Consider the following 23,207-nt stretch of genomic DNA (forward strand, 5'->3'; position numbering starts at 1 on the left):
GTCTGGCAATGCCTTGTATACCAGGCATAGATATCCCCTCAACAGCCTGTAGGAAATAGAATACAGGGATAGGGCCTCAAGGTGGTTTGCATAGGACATGTTACTTATGCCCTGTATTCTTTTAGTGAGGCACCTCTGTGGATGTTCCCATTGTTGGATTTGCCTAGTTACATACATACCAAAGGGATCATTGTACTCAATGATAGGTCTCATGAATGCCAAATACAGTGAAACAATAATGTCCTTGGACCCAGATGCCATACCTCTGTTTATAAGCTGCCCAACATAGAATGATTTTCTCACTACTGTAGACATGTGATGGTCAAAGGCTAGATTATTATCCATGTGTGTCCCCAAGTTCCTGACTACTGGGTCAGCTCTTAAGGGTGTGTTGCTAGTATGGTAGTTACCAGCGGTGGATGACTTTCCTAAGGATACCATTATCCATTTCTTGGCATTTAATTTTAGTCCATGGCTCTGACACAAGTTATTTGTCTGTGTTAGCCCTTCCTTGAGAACATTTGTGTCAGTGGGTCATTCTGTGACAGCTCATAATTTGTAATCATCTGCAAATTTAGATAGCCAGAAGTCTTTGACATTGACATTGATTTCAGAGAAATAAATGCCAAAAAGAATGGTCAAAGGACTGATCCATGAGGAATTCTGCTTCTTTTTAGAAGTGGACTCCCTAGTTCTAACGTCCTCAGTCCTGTCTGTGAGCCAGCTGAATATCTACCAGGTAACATAAGGGTTTATACCTAACCTTTTGAGTTTGTCAACAATGCTGAAGTAGAATATTGTGCCAAATGTCTTGGCCAGGTCAAGGTAGGCAGTACAAGCTTTTTTACCATCATCCATTGCTTTGGTGATCTTCTCAAAGAAGTCCACCAGGTTATGTATGCATGCCCTGCCCCTGATGAAAACTAATTGGGTTGAGTGAAGTGTCTGGAGGATTCTTATGTCATTATTGATCATTTCCATGATATTTCTTTCCATGGCTTTGAATGTGAGACTAGTGGACTAGTGAAACCTATGGGCACATAGTTTCCATGGTTTGTAGATGATCCATCTTTGTTAAGAAGGATTAATTTCACTGTTCTCCATTCGTGAGGCATGAAGCCTATTTGGAAGCTACATTTAAATAGCAATTCCAGAGGGCATGATAGGTCATGTTTCATGCTATTTAGAAGGCATCCTTGGATATTGTCTGGGCCCATAGATGCAGTGTTTTTGGCATTAGAGCATTAAGGGCCTTTTCCCTAGTGATAGCAGGGGTAGTTAATTTGATGGTATTTCCTGAAGGAAGGTTTAGGGGAAGAGAGGAGTAAAGTTGGTGCTGAATTTTTCAGCCAGCAGGTTTGCTATATCTTCGGGCACAGTATAGGTGATTCCATTAACAATGAGCTCTACACATAATTGTGTATTGCCTTTGAATTTGCAGACATAGCTAAAGAATGCCTTCTGGTTGTCCTAGGCCTGGGAGACTAAATTAACCTCAAATTTGGCTTTGTAGACTTCATTTGTCCTCTGAATTGTTTGTTTTATTTGATGAGAGGGCTTTTATCCTCCTGGATTCTACATTTTATAATTGTTGCCATGATTTTCTACCTTTGTTATACATCCTATTGATGTTGTGATTCCACTAGGATTGCTCATTTTTTGAGTTAGTTCTGTATTTCTTCCTGGTGGGTACAGCTGCCTCTATGCAGCTATTAACATGCATATATAGGGTTTCTCTGAACAGTTTCACGTAGGTAGCAGTGTTCTCAGGGTTTATGGGGGCTTGAAATTTTGCCAGGTTATCACTTAACAGTAAGAGGTTAGCATTAGAGCAATTCCTGAATATTTCAGAGTTAGCTGGGTTTCAGGTTTTATTTTTACTTCAAAGGAGACCTTTTTATGGACTTACCTTACCAGACAGGACATTACACTAGAGGTTGTGCGGCACTCTCCCATATTAGTGAAAATTAGACCCAGTATGTTTGCACCCCTGGTCAGTGTATTGACAATCTTGTCCAGGGAGTTTGATTAAATAAGATGCAGTTATTCATAGTGAGCCCAGTTATTACGTTTACAGATTTTATTTGTGCTTTGTAATCATAAAGAGTAGCATTTACAAATTATAGTCTGTGACTGCTTATGACATGACTAATCTCTCTCTCTCTCTATATATATATATATATATATATATATATATACATATATGTGTGTGTGTGTGTGTGTGTGTGTGTGTGTGTGTGTGTTTGTGTAAGTATGTATGTGTGAGTGTGTATATTTATATATATGCAGATGGCATTCTTTGTGAGGCAGAAAAGAGTGCATTTTTATTTGTCTGAAGTTGGCATATGGGCAGGAAAATTAATCTCAGACACATTTATAAAATTATAACTGCATTTATAGCCAAATATTCAGTGGATAATTGGCAGTCCATAGCACACCCCAGAGCTGAATGTCAGCAATGATCACAATGTCCTTAGTATTGCATTTATAACTTAATTATAATTGTAAGCCACAAGGAGAGGCTGTGGGAAATATAACCTACTATTTCTGACATGGATGTTCATTTCACTGGGATAGTCTTAACTTTTGCGTACACAGTCAGCACTGCTGTATAAAATGGACTGTGACACTGTAACTAGTGCAATAATATTTGAATATTTGATTTTCTCATACAAAAGAAATGGTAACATGTATACCGTCTTCTATAAGTAAATAACATACAGCCTATAAAAAATTCATACCTTTGTTAAACTACTGATTGCTGACCCTCGGCTAAACACAACTATTGAACACAATGATTCTCAGCTTCACACCAAAACAACATTTTTTTAACTGGCTTGGATGAAGGTACCTGTTACTTGCAAGGCTGAAAGATTTGAATGAGACCATAACCAGAACAAAAATAGATAATATTCTCATCTTTTGATAGCTGGGGCTATATAAACATACTCTAAAATTTTGTTACTATTTAGAAATGACACTGGAATTACTGTGAACAGCATGTGATTTACTTTCTCTGCTGGCTATTATACATGGCATCTTCATTTTAACTCATTACAGCCAAGTGACATCTCCAAGCACTTCTATAGTTAGATCTTACTGACGCCTCTAGGAGTCAAATACTGCTTGTTCATATTTAAGTTAATTATTCCAAATTCATGTTACATAGAAAGTATTAGAACATGTAATCTTAAAGCTTACATGATGGCAAGCACAACTGTATTGATGTTTGACTGCTGTCTAATGCATCTGAAGAGGTATTGAATATTACTTGTAAACATTTTATTTGGATTGTAATTATGTTCAAATTTCTCTAAATATGTCAACGATCAATTGACATAGGCCCAACTGTTTAGCCTCATATGAAAGTTCACAGACATATGAAGACAATCGGCAGGATTCACGAAGCCTCCGTGTAAGAGTTATAACTCATACACGGAGGCTGCAGTTAAACAGAGTGATGTCAGCATGCTCTACATATTCATGAGAGCATGCTGAATCACACCTAAGTCTAACACGGTCCGTGTAAGACATTTGGGGGCATGTCCGTAGGCTGAGTCCTGCAAGCGGACACGCCCCCAGAAGTGTAAAAGTGCCCAAAGTAGACACCCACAACAGAGTCCACGGAAATGTGAATAAACACAACACAACACATGCCCCTACAGACTATTAAACATAAAAGAAATATAAATGAACATGTCATATTTTTTTTAAATTGTAAAGATGTTTAACCGTGAGTGCGCTCGTTTGCGCGGGCGTGCCCGTAGCGCAGCTACAGTTAGCAGTCAGTGGGAAAGCATATAAGAACTAAATATGCAAAATAAGCCAGGAAGCAATAGCGTAGCAGTAGAGATGTCGGCTGAAGAGCAGGCATACATGTTTTTTTTTTTATCAAAATAAGCAGGAAACGAGTCCCTGACAAATATGTACACATAAAACCCCAATATATGTAAAATGTAATGAAATAGCCCATTTATATTGAAGAAATGTGAGGTAAGAAATGAATAGAAACTGCCAGATGTGCCCATAGCTGAGCTACAGTTTAACAGAGTGAGTGTATGTGCCCGTAGATAAGCAGTGGTTTAACTGGTGCAAAATGAGTGCCCGTAGCTGAGCAGTGGTTTACCACGCTAAATATATGTGCCCCTAACTGAGCTGAGCGGAATATGCGTGCCGATAGCCAAATGAGGCTTAAACCAGCGTACTCCGTTTGCGGAGCTGCGCACCACGCAAACAAGCTAACCGACGGGCAACGTTGAGCAAGCCGTATCAAAACTGCCTTTACACAGACACACCCCTCAGCATGTCTAGACAGTCATGAAAAATAAAAAGCAGTGGCCAGGTTCGAACCCAGGATACTATACACCATATTCAAGGTACAGCACCACTAAGCCATGACAGCAGTACCTAGAAATGCAATAATAGCTCATATATAGGAATGAATACAAACTAGAGCATGACAATGCAGGTTTACTGAAGTTGATACAATTCCAAAATGGCCAATCACAGATATGTGCGGGAAAAACGGACTATATAAGCCCCATAGGCGGGAATACACAGCATAAACGATTGTAGAACAGACCTGCAGGCAGAATGTCAGGAGTAGGAGAGGGTAGTCACTTTCGAGCGCAGAGGTGGGGTGTTGAGGAGTCTAGGTACATGGCCTGGCTCCTAGTCCACAATCATGAGGCCCAACTCATGCAGGGCCAGGTCCTCTGGGGAGTGTACAGGGCTGAGGCGTGGGACCAGTTGGCTCATGAACTCACCAGTGCCACAGGGATTCCAAGGACAGGTGAGCAGGTCCGTCACCACCATGCGGACCTGAAGAGACGCAAGCAGGACCAACTGAACCTTTGGATCCAGGAGGCCCGGCAAACACCCAACGCCCCACCACTGAGTAAGTAACATTTAATTATGTATGTAAAAAGTTAAACCAGCTGAAATTATGGAGATGTGTATTCCAATATTACTTCATTTATATTACAGCTGCAGGTGTCCGTTCTGTGAACCACAGAGCCTATGGCGATAGGCTGGTGCGGTTGCGCCACCAGGCAGGTCAGTAATCCACTACCAGTAACTGTAAAGAAATATAAAAGTATGACAGTCAGCAAAAGAGTGCAGTGTAGCCAGTAAGGAATAAAATCTGCAAGTAACAGTGTGAAAGTGTATGCAAGTATTGCTTGATTACAAGAGTTCCCAGCCTGTAAGTGTAAACTAAACATGAAACTGTCCAACATATATTCTGAAATAAAATGCCCTGCCTGTAAGAAAATAGTACACAACCTGCAGCAGGATGTAAAGTATAGCTGCAGAAGATGATGAAATCACATGTGTGAAATATATCCCTGTGGAAATACTGGAACATGACAGAAGTGAGACTGCTGGAAAGGATTGTAATAACTACTGTTAAAACATGTCAATAAAGCCTAGAAGTACCATCCTGAATAGTAACATGAAAGCAAGTGAGAGAGTGTGAGAAAGTGTCAGGAATCCAGCAATACAGTAGTAATAACCCCTGAATAAAGTATACTGCAGTCAAGACAGAATTAAATGCATGTGAGACTCAGAACCACACAGCAAAATCTGTTCAAAGTGTTGCTGCATGTGGAATGTGTATCCCAAAATCTGTATATGTTGCTCCCAGTCTGAAATACGCAGATAGGATGATTGTCTGATATACCAAACATCCACACTTGTCTACAGGTATATAAAGCAAAAGTAGCAAGATGATGTAGCTGAACAAAGCTTGATATGAATGTGTATGAAGAACACTAAAATGTATATTGATGTTGCAGTAACAGTCCTATCAGCAAGGTGAAATAGTTAACATATAGGACACTGTAGTTAGAACAATAGTGTGTATATAACTGTAGCTATTAGAAATGTACAGCATATGTAGTGGTATTCGAAGGTGTTAATATTACTTTCTTTACCCCACCCTATAACCACCTATAACCCATTCCACGTGAAAATGGTATGTGCAATCACAATTAACACCCCTGGACGTTTGTCCTGTTGGGTCATATATATTTGCATGTCCGTTGATGCATCTGGCCTGTTCATACATCCACACCTGATGGCCTGTTGCCATCAATTATCCCTGCATGTTGTTGGACTGTGTATCTCTGTTCAAATTATGCATGTGTTATGCACGCTGTTCAATGGTGTGAATATCTGGGTGTTTGGTTAATGGGAATACTAATGCATGCTGTTACAACTAACTGTGAATGGTATTATATGTCACTAACCCAAACTGTCATGACATAATGCAAACCATAGTACGACAGGGAAGGCGGGTTCCAGTGGACCCACCTCTCCCACCTCAGCTGGCGAGTGCACCTGGCACTAGTGCCGAGTCCGGACCCTCCTCCGGTGGCCCTGTGCCACCTGCAGGTGGAAGCGCTGCAGGGGATGGGGCTCACCCCCCCTCTGCAAGTGTGGCCGGAGGAGATCCACCACTCACCCACCGTAGCGTCCGGACTGTGGTGCGTAAGGAGATTCTGGACTCTGTCCTTGAGCCCCTACGCCAGCTCAAGGCACGGGTGGCGCAACTAACGGGCATGCCCGTTGCCCCACCTACACAGCCCCCAGCACAGCCCCGTCCTGGGCAGTGAAGGAACAGTGGCAACTGCCTATGGGTGGGGATATCAGTTCCACTGTTGCCATCTGTGGGCTCATGGGCTCTGGATATCCAAACCTCCATCCCCGTCAATTGTGTAACCCCCTCACACGTGTCATACACCGCCCTTGTATGCGTCTTGTTTGTCTTGTCTGTTTACCTACCCAGCCTACCTCCCCAGCTGAACCGACTTCCTTCACCTGACATACCACTCTTACCTGAAAAAAAAAAAAAAAAAAAGGGCACTCTGTACCCACAAAAAAATTACGCCCCATACATAGCTGCCCATTCCGCACACATGTCCGCTGGACATGGAACCTATCAATTACAATTGGCTGTACAACAAGTATTATTGTTGTCCTGACACCTCTCCCAGGGGTGGAAGGTTTCAAATGTCACACCAAATTACATACATATGCACAGCTGTTGCTGATGAAGAAATGGGCAGCTATAGGCCTTACCTACATCCCTCCTGCACATCACAAGCTTGTTTCCCTACTGTCTTACCCTCTTTGTGACCCCTTTTTCACCACTTTCCTGTCTCCCCATTTTCTTTTCTTTCAAAGAAAATAGCAGGTGTCGCCAGAGTAAGCACTGTTAAGCGGTTGTAACGGGTGTCGGAGCTAACCGCCAGTGCGCATGCGTGAGCTCCGCAAACCAGCGCTAGCCGGTTACAACTGCTTAAAAGTGCCTTAGTCACTGTGATTGACAGGTCCTGTACTCAGTTCAAAAGAAAAATGAACTCCCACTGTCAGTCCCAAACCCAGGACCTTGGAAACACTAGTCTGTACAACCTACCACTAAGCCATGACTCTTATACAAAAACATTGTGCTAAAATAAATATAACCTGTAAAAGTAGGGATGAATGTAAAGGGAATATAGGATGTGTAGTACACAAAGCATGTCATTTAAAATAAATGTCAAAACCACTGGATATCCATAATAGTAGTGTGTGAAAAGAAACAGCCATGCTAGTTGGCAGCCTGTAGATAATAAGGTCAGTTAAAGTACATAGATATATGTATGCATATGTACATATATATATATATATATATATATATATATATATATATATATATATATATATATATATATATATATATATATATATATAGTTGTAGGAGTCAATGTGCATACACACTTGCTACAGGGAACATGAAAGAGGAATGGAGAATTGTGAATATACAACACAGCCTGAAGCATGAGAGAGATACTAACCTTCACAGTCACAGAACACTGTCCACAGCATACCAGCATGGTCCCCGCCCACACAATCTGAAAGGGCAACGCCTATCACACATACCCTTTTATAGCACTGATCTGATATCACAGTGAGAACTGCAATCAGTACACAACTGGCTGTATGCAATTAGCAAATGCTGGCCTGCAATTGGTGCAGAGGCCATCACATGGACCTATGCAGATACCTACAAAAGCATCCAGTGCTAACACTCCCCACATGCAATACATTCATTGCATTGTCTGCAAGCAGACAGAGGGAGGGCGAGAAGTGGAAGAGAGAGAGAGAGAGAGAGAGAGAGAGAGAGCAAGAATAAAAATAAAAAAAAAAAACTGTGACTCTCTGTACCCTGAAGCTGTCAGCACTGACAGTAGCAGCAGCAAGCAGAAGCTGTGGTAACACAACCAGCTGTGACAAACAGAAGTAATGCAAAGTATCAGGTTAATAGTGTGCATACTGTGAACCCTCCAAATGTGTCATAGGTCTGTATCCATAGGTATGTCCATGTGATATGTTGTGTGTACATAGTTCCAACAAAAGGGGATGACCATACATCACATGTCAAGCAGTCATAGGCCAGGATCCTGGTAGCATGTGTCTGTGCTTTGGCCTAGGAATGGCTGTAGTGACTGCTTTGAAATGTCAGCCAGGCCCAAAGGTCAGGATCAGCCCATCCCAAAGGCACACTGGCTGGGAACAAGTGTCTGCAGGTACCTGATGTCACTGCACATGCATCCCATACTGCATAATCCCATAGCGTAGCAGACCAGGCCCATTATGCATATGATGTGGTAATTCCCAGGGTCAGCCGAGGTGCCCCCTTAGTGTTGTGGGACCACTGTTGCTGTATGCCACTGTCCAGGTACATATCCTGTAGCATGGCCAAGATAAACTATCAGTGTTACATGCGGTGGTATGTCCCCTCAGAGTGCTGGTAGCACACATCCAGGGGGACCATGAGGTCACAGTGATGCTGTGTGTTCTCCACTGCTAAGGGCGGCCCTCACCTGGACATGTGCGATGATAGGGAGGTTACATCCAGCTGGGATAAGTATCCCAAAGGTGAGGGAGGGAGGGGGATATGTGCACCGAACATGTCTGCAGGAATGTTGCCAATATGCGTGTGTTTGGTGAATGTTAAGTAGGTGTGGACTAACACAGAGCATATCCGAGGCATGTGGTCCATATGTGTAACATAACTGAAGAAGGCCTTGTGGTCATCCATAGTGTTTGTGTCCATTTCCCTCCCACAGTAGGCTGTGGCTGTTGTTATGACGGACTGTAGCATAGTACCAGTGCTGACCACAGATGCCTACCCTTAATGTGAATGTGCTCTGTCCTGCAGTAGCCTCCTGCTATTGTTATACAATCTGCCTCTGTCTGGGGTCCACTGGACAGGATGCCTAACCGTTGTGCATAGGGTCTGGGTTAGACATGTGTGTGCAAGTGTCATGCAATCCGCAGCATGTCCGTGGTAAGCATTTGCAAAGGGGTCAGCAGTGTGGCTCATGGCTTCCACTAGCCCAGTGTGCTGCATGGATACCATCCCAGTCCCAGCAAGTGAATAACTGTCTAACCACATACATATCAATGTAGTCTACTGTTCTGGTGGTGGTGGTGGGATATGTATATCCAGGCCGAGTAACGTCTGTCCACATCAGAGTAGTGGACGGTGTCCCACATACAGTACCTTGGGATGGACCCCCAGAGTGAGGTTGTGCATAGCACCTGTCAGTGTGTGCTGACCGATGGGGCATGCTACTATGTAGTGTGGAATGTGGCAGGTATTGTTGCACAGGTATTGGCTGAGCACTGATATCTGGCCATGTACCTGTGTATCCACCATGACACACACACATGCAACATATGGGAGTAGTAGTATATCACTACACATGCGTATCATGTATAGTATGTGTGCCATACATTGCTGACATGGTCTGCTGATATCCTGTCTGTGTTCTCTTCCAGGGAGATGGCGCGACAGCGTAACCCCGCCTACTCCGTGGCGGAGGATGAGGAGATCCACCAGAGCCTGGTGCGGGAGTATGACATCCTGTTTTCCCGCACCAGTCAGAACCAGCAGGAGAGGGCCGCACTGTGGCAAGACCTGGTCCATAGGGTAAATGAAATTGGCATGCATAACAGGACATATGAGCAGGTACGACATCACTGCAGTGATTTAATCCGAAGTGTCCGGCAGCATGCAGCAGATATCCACAGGCAACAGGTCGCCACAGGAGGTGGGGTGGCCACACATCCCCCCCTCACCAGACTGCAGGGGCTACTCCTAAATGTTATGGCTCCAGCCCCGGAACACCAACAGCAGTACACCTGCATTATGATGGAGGCTGGTTCCACACAGCAGCACGACATGGAGCGTGCAGGTAATATGCCATATGTACACCTGACTGTTCTGTACACTGTATCATATGCAATATCAATGGGACAGATGTGCCCACTGACATTAATCTCATCATTTCTGCAGGTCCCTCCAGGGTTACAGAGAGACAGGCCATCCATGCTGGTGAGTGTGTTTAACATAACCTATAATAGTCCTGATAATGCTAGTAACAGTAGTGTAACTCAGTAGTGCTCTGTGTGTATACTGCAGGGTGTGCATGTGTGCATGTGTGCAGGTGTGTCAGTGCCCATGTGTGCATGTGTGCAGGTGTGCCTGTGTCCAAGTGTGCATGTGTGCCTGTGTCCACGTGTGCATGTGTGCATGTGTGCCTGTGTCCACGTGTGCATGTGTGCATGTGTGCCTGTGTCCACGTGTGCATGTGTGCATGTGTGCCTGTGTCCATGTGTGCATGTGTGCATGTGTGCATGTGTACACGTGACCGTGTGTGCATGTGTGCATGTGTGCATGTGAACATGTGTGCATGTGTGCATGTGTCCATATGTGCATGTGTCCACGTGTGCATGTGTGCATGTGTCCACATGTGCATGTGTCCACGTGTGCATGTGTGCATGTGTGCATGTGTGCCCGTGTGCATGTGTCCATGTGTGCATGTGTGTATAAGTGCATCACTGGTAACAATGTCTGGAGAATGTAAACTGTGTTTCCTTTCTTCATCCCACAGGTTCTGAGGCTGCTCTGGTGACCTGCAGCAGGGAACCTGAATCCTGTGCCACGGCTACTGGTAATGATGATATATGTGTAATGGTACAGGAAGGTGTGTCAGGGTCTGCCATTGGTCAGCCAATTGACAGTACACAGCTGTCAACCCCATCATTGCACACAGTCATCCTGCCTATACATCCTATGTCACCATTGTCCCTAGGTGATGGACAGGATACAGCGGGCATAGACCAGGGTAATGTGGTACCTGTGGCACATGCGTCCCCACACAGCAGCCATGGGCAGGGTCCTCCGATGGTACCACACAGACAGTTGCCCATGGGTTCTCGTGGGAGCATCCGTGGGCGTACTGCCTCTGGCCGACGTGCCCAAAGAGGTCTGTCAACCTCAGCGATGTTTTGGACTGTCATGCAGGCTCAGTCACATATGGAAAGGTACACCAGACAGGGTCTGAGGGAGCTCAGAGCATGCCGCACAGCCATGACAGACAGTATGCGTGACATTGCGGATGCTATCCGTAACTTCACCGATGTCATAGACAGACGTTGTGGGGACATTTTACAGCAGTTCCACAACCAGATGTCCATGAGCCAGGGCAGTGGTGGGCATCTGCGGCGTCGACGTGGCCGTATGCCGGCAGCGGCAGCAGCTGGCAGTCGGCCCGGACGGCAACAGGCTCGCGCACACCCCCATAGTGTCAGCAGCAGCCCTAGCAATGCTGGGTCTGTGCTGTCATCGGAACGCCCCAGGAGACCATGTGCACGTGGCTCTGGACAGTCCCAACAGGGACATGTGTCCAGTCAACACACTCCCGCTTCTGATGACAGTACCCAGTCAGGCGTACCAATGTTGTCCAGACCACAAATAAGTATGACATAATATCGGTTCCACCATGGCCATCTGTGCTGCGTATTCCTGGGTATATGTTGATAGTGCCTACATATATGCATTGTTACTTACTGTTATTGTTACCCCTTCTTTGTTGTATGATGCAGTACTTCCAGCCCTGTGTACTGTAGCCTTGTTTGCATGCATGTTCGCCTGGGGTCCCCTGGAACACTGCTTACACCTGCAATGCAGGGTTACAGTGCTTCTGTAGACTGCTAGTGACATCTGCATAGTGTACCATATGTATGTCAACCTTACACATGACAGAACGTCACTGTCTGTCCTGTACACATGTAAGTTGCCTGTGACACATTGCACACGTCTTACCCGGCATTTACCCACGTGTGCAGTCATATATGTCAGTGCTATGAGACAGGGGCAGTCCACCCACACATACACACCTTCAGTATGTTGTTCCCCATTGGCCCTATGTGTTGGTACTCACCATGGCAATCACACTACTAGGGTGGCATGCCCAAAGGTAACCTGTGAATCGCCTCTATGGTCCAGTCGTGGTTTATGTGGGGCATGTGTCATTGTCACAGCTGCCACATGTATGCAGTCAGCCATCACCCTTGGCCAGGTATATACAACACATGTGTGGGATGCCACCACACAGCCAATCTGGGGACTGGTCTCTCTGAACCCAGTGATGCCATACCCTGTCAGGTGGCATGTCATATATACTACATACAGGACAAACGTCAAACCCAATCCCTGCTGCTACTAATGAGAATACCCTGAAGATGTTCCTGATAGCTTTGACCAGTCCTTTACTGAGACAGTGCAGGCCCTAGCTTGCCATCTACCTCCTAGCTCCCTGGTCCTGAAAGCAGCACCTCTAGAAAACTACTTGCGTCCAGCTGCCAACCAGTCGCCACTTCACTTCTCCGTACCTTGGTTGTAACAGTGAAACCCACTACACTGTGTGCCGATCAACACCCTGCCGAGTACCTATCAAAACCAGATGATGCTATTGCTTACCCCGTCTCAAAGGTAATCAAAGGTACTATGTTAGAATCTAACTTTCCCACCATCTGGAAAATGTCATATGTAATCCCACTTCACACAGGAGGCAGCTCTACTGACGTCTCCACTGATAGGCCAATAGCTATACACTCTCCACTTGCAGAGATTATGGTGACTTTCGTCATAGACAAGTCATGCACCACCTAATCCAAACTCGCATTATGGCAGACACTCAGCATGGCTTACGTCCTCATCACAGCACTCTGTCAGGCCTCCTAGCCTTTACTAACACCATAAGCCATACTTGCAACATCAATGATATATCTACAGCCCTCTTTTTGGATAACTCAAAGGCATACGATATGGTTGATCACCAACTTGGACTCCACACCCTGCACAGACTGTCTAGATACTGGAGCCTTCCAATGGTGTCAATCCTACCTGCATGGTCAACAGCAGGCCGGCCTCTGGCAGAACAAACCCTCTAACAGTCTACCTAACACCCTCAGAGTACCACAAGTCTCTATCCTAGGGCCCTTGCTGTCCTCCATCATCATTAACGACCATTGTACTGTCATCCCAAAAGCCAGCTGTATCCAATATGCTGTATACTCTACTCTGATCTGCTCAGCCACATCTCCAGTAGAGTTATGTTCAGCTACCCAGACCACCTGTAATACAATAGCAAACTGGCTTTCTGAACATCGTCTGATCCTAAATCCCAATCAAACTGAACTGCTGTTATTCCACAAACACGTAGGTCTACCACGTTCACCGTTACCATAACATCAACGGATGGCACAATAATCTACCCTGACCTATCTCAAAAACTGTTAGGTGTCATCATAGACAATAACCTCATATGTGACATACATGTTAACCAGATTAGCCAAGCCATCAATAGAAAGCTAGGGTCACTTTACAGAATTAAAGCCTTCCTAGCCCCTCCAGCTAAAGGTGCCATAGCTCGCTCACACCTTGTTCCAGCCCTTCTGTATGCATCCCCTCTACTCTCACATATGAACAAGACTGTCCTTAACAAGCACTGGATTTGCTACAACCACATTGCCAGGTTTGCCACTGGCCCGCCTGTTAGGACACATCATTGCATCAATCTAAATCAGCTTGGTTGGCTTGCAATACCCAGCCTAATACGGTATAAACAACTGATTATGGCCTATAAAATCCTCTATAATCCAGACAATACTCCTGCACTTAAATTACAATCACCCCCTATAACAATCCTAGACTGCCGATTCTCTAACATTGTACTACTTCGAACTAGCGAGTTTATTAACACAGCTGGTGATTCTCTCTTTGCAAATCCTGTAAGTAGATCCTGGAACCCACTTCCAGCTGATATTACCCTAATGTCCACCTTAGGTCATTTAACAGTAGACTCAAACAACATTTGTCATGTAACTGGCTATGTCAGTGTATCAGGCCTGGCTAACTCGGATGTGTAACCTGTGTGAACCACTGTACTGTGTAAATACAATTTAATCCTGGCTTGTGCTCAGGTCTAACATTAACCTGTGGAACATGTTGGACCTGCTTACTTATGTAATCTCTGTAAATACTCTGTTTGTACTATGTCATGCTAGTATTCTGTAATGCTGTATCTGCTACCCTCGTAGCTTGTCTCCACGGGCCTACCCTGGGAATGGACATGCATCCAGTTGGGCTATCCCAGTCAACATATGTAGGATAAATAAATAAAGCAATACATAATATTACAGTGATGACAATACCAGTCAGACATTGCCACACACTGACAGCATGCTGAACACACTGGGGCATACGTGGGGACTCAGACTAGCAGCCTGCCTGTGCATCACACACCTCCGCAGCTGGCACACAGGCATATGTTCCGTCGGAACAGAGCACATGCCACACATGGCACGCACATCCCCTGTGCCACACACCCACAGCCTGTAGGGCTACACAACACACCTGCTACAGACGTGTCAGGTACCTGTCATGTGTGCTGCACTGGGGTCTCACTCAACAGGCTGTATCTGGTGAAGGGCACAGTGATATGACTCAGGGGCACTATGGTCCACCACAGCACACATGCATACAGGTCAGACAGAGGCATGGACAGATATGACTCACTCATTGACCATGCCAGTGTGGCTGCCTGGGACATACCTCCCTGGACTACATGATAGGGAACATAGAATGGATCTCTCAGCATGTGGCACAGGCCAGTATGAGCCTGATGTTGGTTGCCAACATACCCTCACCAGGTATTCTACCACTATATGTGGGAAGGCTGTTGTATGTCTACATTATGCTCAGTCTCCACTGTCATTCATAGGGTATCCAATGGCTGTCAATGTGTGCTTACATGCTAGGGAGGCCACATTGATGTTCACGGGTCATCTTGCACATGACACACATGGCCCGATGTATACTGGCAAGGCTCCTTGGTACACACATACTGCCTTATGCTGCAGGACATGGTTTACATAGTGACCTCCGTGGGTATCACACAGGTTAGGACACTAACAGTGCTGCTACACAACTACAGCAGTGTACACCGGAGGATGCATGCACTGGACACTGCCCTCAGCACGGTGAACTGCAGTGTCTGTGCAGTACCAGATGCATGATTCATGGCTCACAGGTGTTACCCATCACTGACAGGTTATGCCCCTTACCATGCCCGTCGTCCCCTACACATGTAACACACATGGATAGGGGTGGTATCCCAAGTTAACACAGATACACACACCTCCAGGTTGTTGGCACAGCACAAACCATCAGGGCCTACTCAAGTGTAGCTGACAGTGTGCGGACTACCATCTGGGTCATAGCATGGCACACACAACCCTCACATACACAGGAAGACCACCTATCCTCCATAACAACACCGGCAATATGACAGTCCCATGAACTGTGTTTATAAGGCCATACTGCATCCAGCCGAACATTGTGTGTGAGCATTACTGTAGCTACAACACTCTAGTTGAAGAGTTCACAGCATGTGGTCACCGAAATGCAGTGGAATGGCATGTTACCACTACCACAACAGGTGGGAACATACAGCACCTGTACATTGACTACATGTACACTATATGGCCCAGACCAGATGTGTATCCCCTGCTGTAGGTCTTTCACCATAGACACCCACACTGTATAGGGACATACCACGTCGGACCCTGCACAGTAAGACACACAGTCATATTGGTATACATCGCTAATACCATTTATCCACACAAAGCATGTGTCAGACATGGTAACTACTGCAGGTCACAGGTATTTCTGTGTATGTGTCACACACATACATCATGTGTGCAATGCCATTGCTGGGTTAGGCAATGGCATGCATTGTTATGTACAAACACCCGCACAAGGTCATACTGTGTGACACAACCACACGTGATAGTTGTGGGTTACCAAAACATGCCTATCTGTACTCTGACAATGGTAATAGACACAGTAGCAGAGCACACTATTGGCATTACTAGCCAACTAGCCCTGTCTGGCTGTGCTGATAGTGTGGTGACATCCCCTGTGTTTACTGGTGGGGTATGCAGCATCTGGTGTATAGTAGTATTTGCCAAAAGGATCTGTTCCCTCACACTTGCATTTACACACCCTACTACCCCCACACATGCACACTTGCCATATGCAGGAGTCAGTCCCCTACCTACCTATGTCATGACACGTGAGAGGGACGCATTAGCAAAGCGCACTGATTGGTTTACTAGATAGTTCCTCGTCTCTGGCTATACTTAGAGGGTGCTGACAACATCAGTACTTTGAAAGGGTAATGTGCATCAAGTAGTGTGATCACCTGATTGCCAAAACTAACATGTTTTTCATACGGGAATGCACACACACACATGTCTTTACAGGTTTCAAATTCCTACCTAATTACATTACGATACACAGGGGAAACGCATTAGCAGAGCGCGCTATTCGCATTACTGGGAGGCTTCCCTTCTCCTGCTGTACTTATAGGATGCTGACATCATCTGTGTTAAGAAAGGGGCGTGTGCATCCTGTAGTGTGTTCTCCCAGTTGGCTAAAGGAACATTTCCCTCTCACAGCCTTTCACACACACAAACCCCACTCACCCACACAGATACACACACACTGAGCATTTGCAGGATTCGAACCCCTATCTAACTATATTATGACACTTGAGGGCGACGCATTAGCAGAGCGCACTATCTGAATTACTGGGCATCTATTCTGCACCTGTAGTATTTCTAGGGTGCTGACATCTTCATTTCCACAGAGGTTTGTGGTTGTCGCACTACCTGTCAGGTGGGGGATAGCATGTATATGCATTTGCAGCCACCTACATCAGGGTCAGATGTGCACATCGCACTGGCAGGTTATGTTCTATACCATGCTTTGGGACCACAGGACCTGTAACACACAACACTACCAGTCCAGCACACCACACCCACATCCAGGACACACACCTAGCTTCCCGGGGAACAGTGCCAGGATATGCAGGTATTCACATACACCATTCCAGTTGTTAACATCAGGTACAGGCATATTGTGTGTGAGAACTACTCAGGCCTCTACCACTTTACCCTACCGCCACTACAATTTGTGGGTCCATGTGCTATGGCAGAACCACACACCACAGCCACATGGGTTAATACATATTGCACCTGTCCATCTGCAACGTGGGTACCCACTGTTCCACACCAGAGGTAGACCACCATTGTTGATACCTGCCCATGTCCACCTTTCCCTGGACATCCATATCCCATCTCCACCCTCAGGCAAGGTTGTCACTGCACACAAACTGTGTTTAGCACAAGCAGACTCTACATTTGTGTAGACTGGGGTGGATGACTTCAGAGGACCCATGCTGGAGGACTATACTGGCCACTCAGAATATTCCTTGACACTTGCATCCTATGAGCATGTGTACAGTTTGCATTGGTCATTCAGATATTGGCAAAGGCTCTTGCTACCCCCATAGTGCCTATGTTAGGCAGGGCTCAAATGACAAAACCACCTTCATAGGTATCACAAGGGATAAGAAACTAAGAGCAATGCTACCCAATGCCAGATATCTAAACCTCCAGATGCGTGCACCCAAAACACTCCTTGGCATGGAAAACATCGATATCTGTGCAGTTACAGATGCCTGGTTCAGGGCTACTGAGAGCACACCAGCACTACCGGGTTTAACCCGGTTGATTTCTTTGAAACAGTCACCAAGGCCATTGGAGGGAAGGTGGTTCACACAGCCTACCTGGACCTTGCAGAAGCCTTCACAACAATACCCCACTTGGGCATTCTAGAGAAGGTCACCAGCTTAGATATAAGGCCCTATGTCACTAGATGGATTGCACAGTAGCTCAAGGACAGATACCACATGGTTAGCATTGCTGGAGCCATGCCAGACCCCACAACAGTTACGGGTTGTGTCCCACAAGGCTCAGTCCTGGGACCCTCTTGTTTGGTATATATTTATTGGAGGTACAGGCCAACACGGACGGACTGTGGCTGTCCAAATATGCAGATGACTGCAAACAGGCCACCATAATCGCCTCTTCAGCTGACACAAGCATCTTCCAAAGGGGCATCATAGCGACAGACAACTTGTGCCAGAGCCATGGCCTTCTGCTGAACAGTGTTTAGGAAGGGGAATGTGCATCCTGTAGTCTGTTCACATAGTTGCCGAAAGGACATTGTCCTCACACACACTAACCCCCCTCAGCCAGAAACACACACTTGCCAATAGCAGGATTCAAACCCCTATCTGACTATGTTATAACATTTGAGATGGACGCATTAGCGGAGCACACTATTTGCATTACTGGGAGTTTTCCCTTCTCCTGCTATACTTATAGAGTGCTGACATCATCAGTGTTTAGAAAATGGAATGTGCATCCTGTAGTCTGTTCACCTATTTGCCAAAATGGACATTACCTTCACACACACTAACCCCCTCAGACAGGCACACACACTTGTCATTCGCAGGATTCAAATCCCTACCTAACTATGTTATGACACTTGAGACGGACGCATTAGCAGAGCGCGCTATTCGCATTACTGGGAGGTTTCTTTTCTCCTGCTGTACTTATAGGGTGCTGACATCATCGGTGTTTAGAAAGGGAATGTGCATCCTGTAGGGTGTTTTCCTATTTGCCAAAAGGGGCATTTCCCTCACACACACAAAGCCCCCTCAGACAAACACACACACTTGCCATTCACAGGATTCAAACCCCTACCTAACTATGTTATGACACTTGGGATGGACGCATTAGCAGAGCGCGCTATTCGCATTACTGGAAGGTTTCTTTTCTCCTGCTGTACTTATTGGGTGCTGACATCATCAGTGTTTAGAAAGGGAATGCGCATCCTGTAGGGTGTTTTCCTATTTGCCAAAAGGGACATTTCTCTCACACACACAAACCCCCCTCCGACAACCACACACACACTTGCCATTCACAGGATTCAAACCCCTACCTAACTATGTTATGACACTTGGGAGGGACGCATTAGCGGAGCGCGCTATTTGCATTACTGGGAGGTTTCTTTTCTCCTGCTGTACTTATTGGGTGCTGACATCATCGGTGTTTAGAAAGGGAATGTGCATCCTGTAGGGTGTTTTCCTAGTTGCCAAAAGGGACATTTCTCTCCCACAGACTTACACACACACCAACCCCACTCACACACACACACACACACACACACACACACTGAGCATTTGAAACCCCTACCTAACTATGTTATGACACTTGAGACGGACGTATTAGCAGAGCGTGCTATTCGAATTACTGGGAAGTTTCTTTTCTCCTGCTGTACTTATAGGGTGCTGACATCATCTGTGTTTAGAAAGGGGAATGTGCATCCTGTGGGGAGGCAGACACCAAGCACACTCTGGCTAAGCTGTCATTCCCTAGGGCAAACAGCCTAGTGTTGACCTCTACACCCATATGTTTAATTGTCAAATGCACATTATTTGTTGCTGATAGACTGTTTGCACATCTTTATTGCCATAGCATTCCCTGTTTGTATGAACAACTTGTGCATCTGTGGAAGATGTTTGCATATGGGAGGGATCCACTATATCACGTATGTCTCTGTAGTCATTTAGCTGTGTGCACTGGGCAGACTGCTATAATGTGGTTGGTTCCTGGAATAACACATAACAATACCAGCTATGTGTGTCCAACTGCTAAACCGAGATGTGGCCTAAGTGTGTGAGCATGCCCAGTTCAGCCTTCCCATGGCATGTTGTCAAAGTGTGTGAGCATGCCCAGTGTGAGCATTCCATATGTTAGACTCTGCAGCCCACCACATTTGTGGATGAGTGTGAACTTCAACAACTATCACCCGTTTATGGTTGTGTGTTGTGTGTCATGTTGTGTAGTTACGGTGCAACTGCTTTGTGTGTGAACACAACAGGGTTATACTGTGCCTGCAGTGTTTGCATGGGATACTTTGCATACAGTTGTCAACATCCTTTCACACTGACCTAACACTGTAGTACTGTATAGTGTACTGGTAGTACTTTGACTGTGGTGGGCAGTATCCTGGGCTTTACTGCTATCACTGCTTTACATTTCGATACTGGGCACAACAGTCTGGTTACGGGCCAGTTGTGTACATCTGACCATGTTGCATTCTGTTCAGATATGAACTACTTAAACCAGGCTTGTCCAACATTGGTAGTGTATTCCACAACATAGGTGTACATTTGCAAACACTAGCGATGTGCCCTAGTCCATGTGTAATGCTAGTTGGAGAGTATGTTTGTCCTTCAACACACATTGTAAGTGGAGTTTGCCATGACATATGTCATGGTTAGTATACTGTGCCTCTGTCTACCTGTGGCATGACAGTGGTACCCAGGATAAATCTACCATCTCCCATCCACTCATCAGGATTCCTATTGAGGAAGATTGATAAGTGACTCTATGGGTAGCCTGTGCTGGGGGTGGCTTCTGTGTTATGGAGCATGCAGTACAGCTTGTCCTATGTAAGTCAGTGCTGGGGTTCAGGTATCTCATGTGCATAGCTCACTGCCATTCAGATTGTACAAGGTGCAGCATGTTTATTGATGCCAGCAACACAGGCAACACATGGCATCTGTGCAAGCTCTTTGATACTCCTGATGAGGTACTGTTGGGGACTTTACAGTTGATGGAGGTGTCTGCTGAGGTACATCCCACAGGGGCTATTGTAGTCAATTGTACCACTGATGAAGGATGACTGCAGAGCCACAATGACCTCCCTTATCTAGATCTGACAGCCTTCATGATTAGGTGGGTATATGGTATGTTTCTGTAAACACTACAGTACATGTTTGTCCAATGCAGGATATCTATCACCTTGTGTCCCCAGGTCTCTCATTACATGTTAACTACATAATGGGTTAACACCTATGTGGTAATTGGTGGGCACTTACTGTATATCCACGGGGTTGACTATACGTTTCTGCACTTAGCTTGCTGACATGGCTATGGCACCAGTTGTCTGTTTCTATGTGGCCCTTTTGTGGGATGCTTGTGTCAGCTGGTGGATCATATGTGGTGAGCAGTTTGTAGTCCTCTGCAAACTTGTTGGGACCTGATCCTTCCATGTTTGCCTGTACCTATGGGACATATATACCAGGCGAGGAGATCCCAGGACAAAGCCTTGTGGGATGCCAGTTATATCTGGTTTGTAGTCTGACATGGCTGCAGCATGTCTGACCATGTCTGTTCTGTCCTTGGTCTGGTTTGCAACCCCTCTACTGACATGTGGGTTTATATTTAAGCTGGTGAGCCTATCTATAATGAACACGTAGGGTATTGTATAGAAGCCTTTGCAAGGTCCAGATACACTGTGTGGAGCACATTGCCCTCATCAATGACCTTAATGGCTGTTTCAATTGAGTCAAACATGGTTAGGGGCAGGATCTGCACTTGGGAAGGCCACACTGGGTTGGGTCCGGTGTCAGTAGGTCCCCAATATCTTTATGTCTGTGGTACATGCTGATCCTTTCCATAGCTGTGCAAACCGAGCTTCTCAGGATTCTGGGGTAGTAGTGTTCAGTATCCATTCAGGCAACACCTTTGTTGAGAAGAACCACTGCTGTTGTACACTGCTCTTTGGGTACATATTCTGTGGTAAGGTTGACATTGAGCAGTAGTGTGGTTTGGCATTCCATTCATCTTGGAGTCCATGTTGCACTAAGCCCAGGACAACATCTCATACCATTGCTGCTGTGTGTTTTGCTTTGTAGATGTTGGCTGTTACCTCAGCATCTGCAATGTCAGGGGGCCAGCAGTCTGCTGGGATAGATATTCTGCATTCGGGGGGGGGGTTGCACTGCACCTGTCAGGATGTATCTTGGCAATATGTGTGTGTGTTTGTGATATTTGTGTGATTCAGGGCATATCTGTGAATTCCCAACATGGTTCCTACCATCAGTTGTGAAAGCCTTGGGATTATCCTTAGTGTCCTGTACAATTTGTATCTTCATAGGTTCATAGGGTCATACTAGGCTATCCACCCTGGGCATTTGTTAGCCTAGCCAGAGTGTGTGTGGCTTTTGACATCCCTTGCTATGTGCATATTATGGCCATTTATGTTTTGCTTTGCTGTGCCTCTGTCTGGACATGACACAGTGAAGACCCCAGTGTAACTCTACAATCATCCATCCACTTGGCAAGATTCCTGTTGAAGAGTGTCAGTGAGGGGCTCTGCCTGACATGGAATGGGATTCTGGTCCAGGGTGTGGGAGCCTCTGGATTATGTATCTGTCCCACCAGCACATCCTATTTCATTATTTGTTGAGGTTGACATCTCTCCCTCTCACAGCTCCGATGGATTTGTGTTTTCTGGGGTGGAGCATGTCCATTACTCCTGTGTTGGGCATGGCCTCCTACAACAGGCATGCAATGCCTCTGTGTAGGCAGTATGTGACTGGATTCAGCTGGGGTGTCTACAGCCAGGCAGCATATGACATATATTTGTGATCCTTTATCCTCTTGGTGAGGTACCTTTGAGGTCTTTCTAACTGCTGCAGGTGTCAGGTAAGGTACATCCCATATGAGGCATTGTACTGGATTATGGGTGTGATTGGAGAATAGTATAGGGGCACAATGACCTCTGTTGCCGTAGATGTGACTCCTTTCCTGATACGGTGTCAAATGTAGACAGTCTTCCTAGCCACATTGGCAATGTGGGTGTCACATAACAGGTTACTGTCCACTTGTGTCCCTAGGTCCCTGGTTACTCTTTCCATACATACTGGTTTATCACCTATGTGGTAATTTGTGGTACCTTGTTTGTTATTTGGTGGGACATTCATACTGTCCATTGTCTTCAGGATGGCTGGGTGGGGTTATTGTGTGTGAGAGTGCGGTCTGTAGCATGCTACAGACTGCACAGCAGTCTGCCTACAGTTAGTTGCACATGTGTGAACTCCAATGCC

Source organism: Protopterus annectens, chromosome 5.part0, assembly GCF_019279795.1.
Source record: "Protopterus annectens isolate FY-2018-M chromosome 5.part0, PAN1.0, whole genome shotgun sequence".
Classification (NCBI taxonomy): Eukaryota; Metazoa; Chordata; order Ceratodontiformes; family Protopteridae; genus Protopterus; species Protopterus annectens.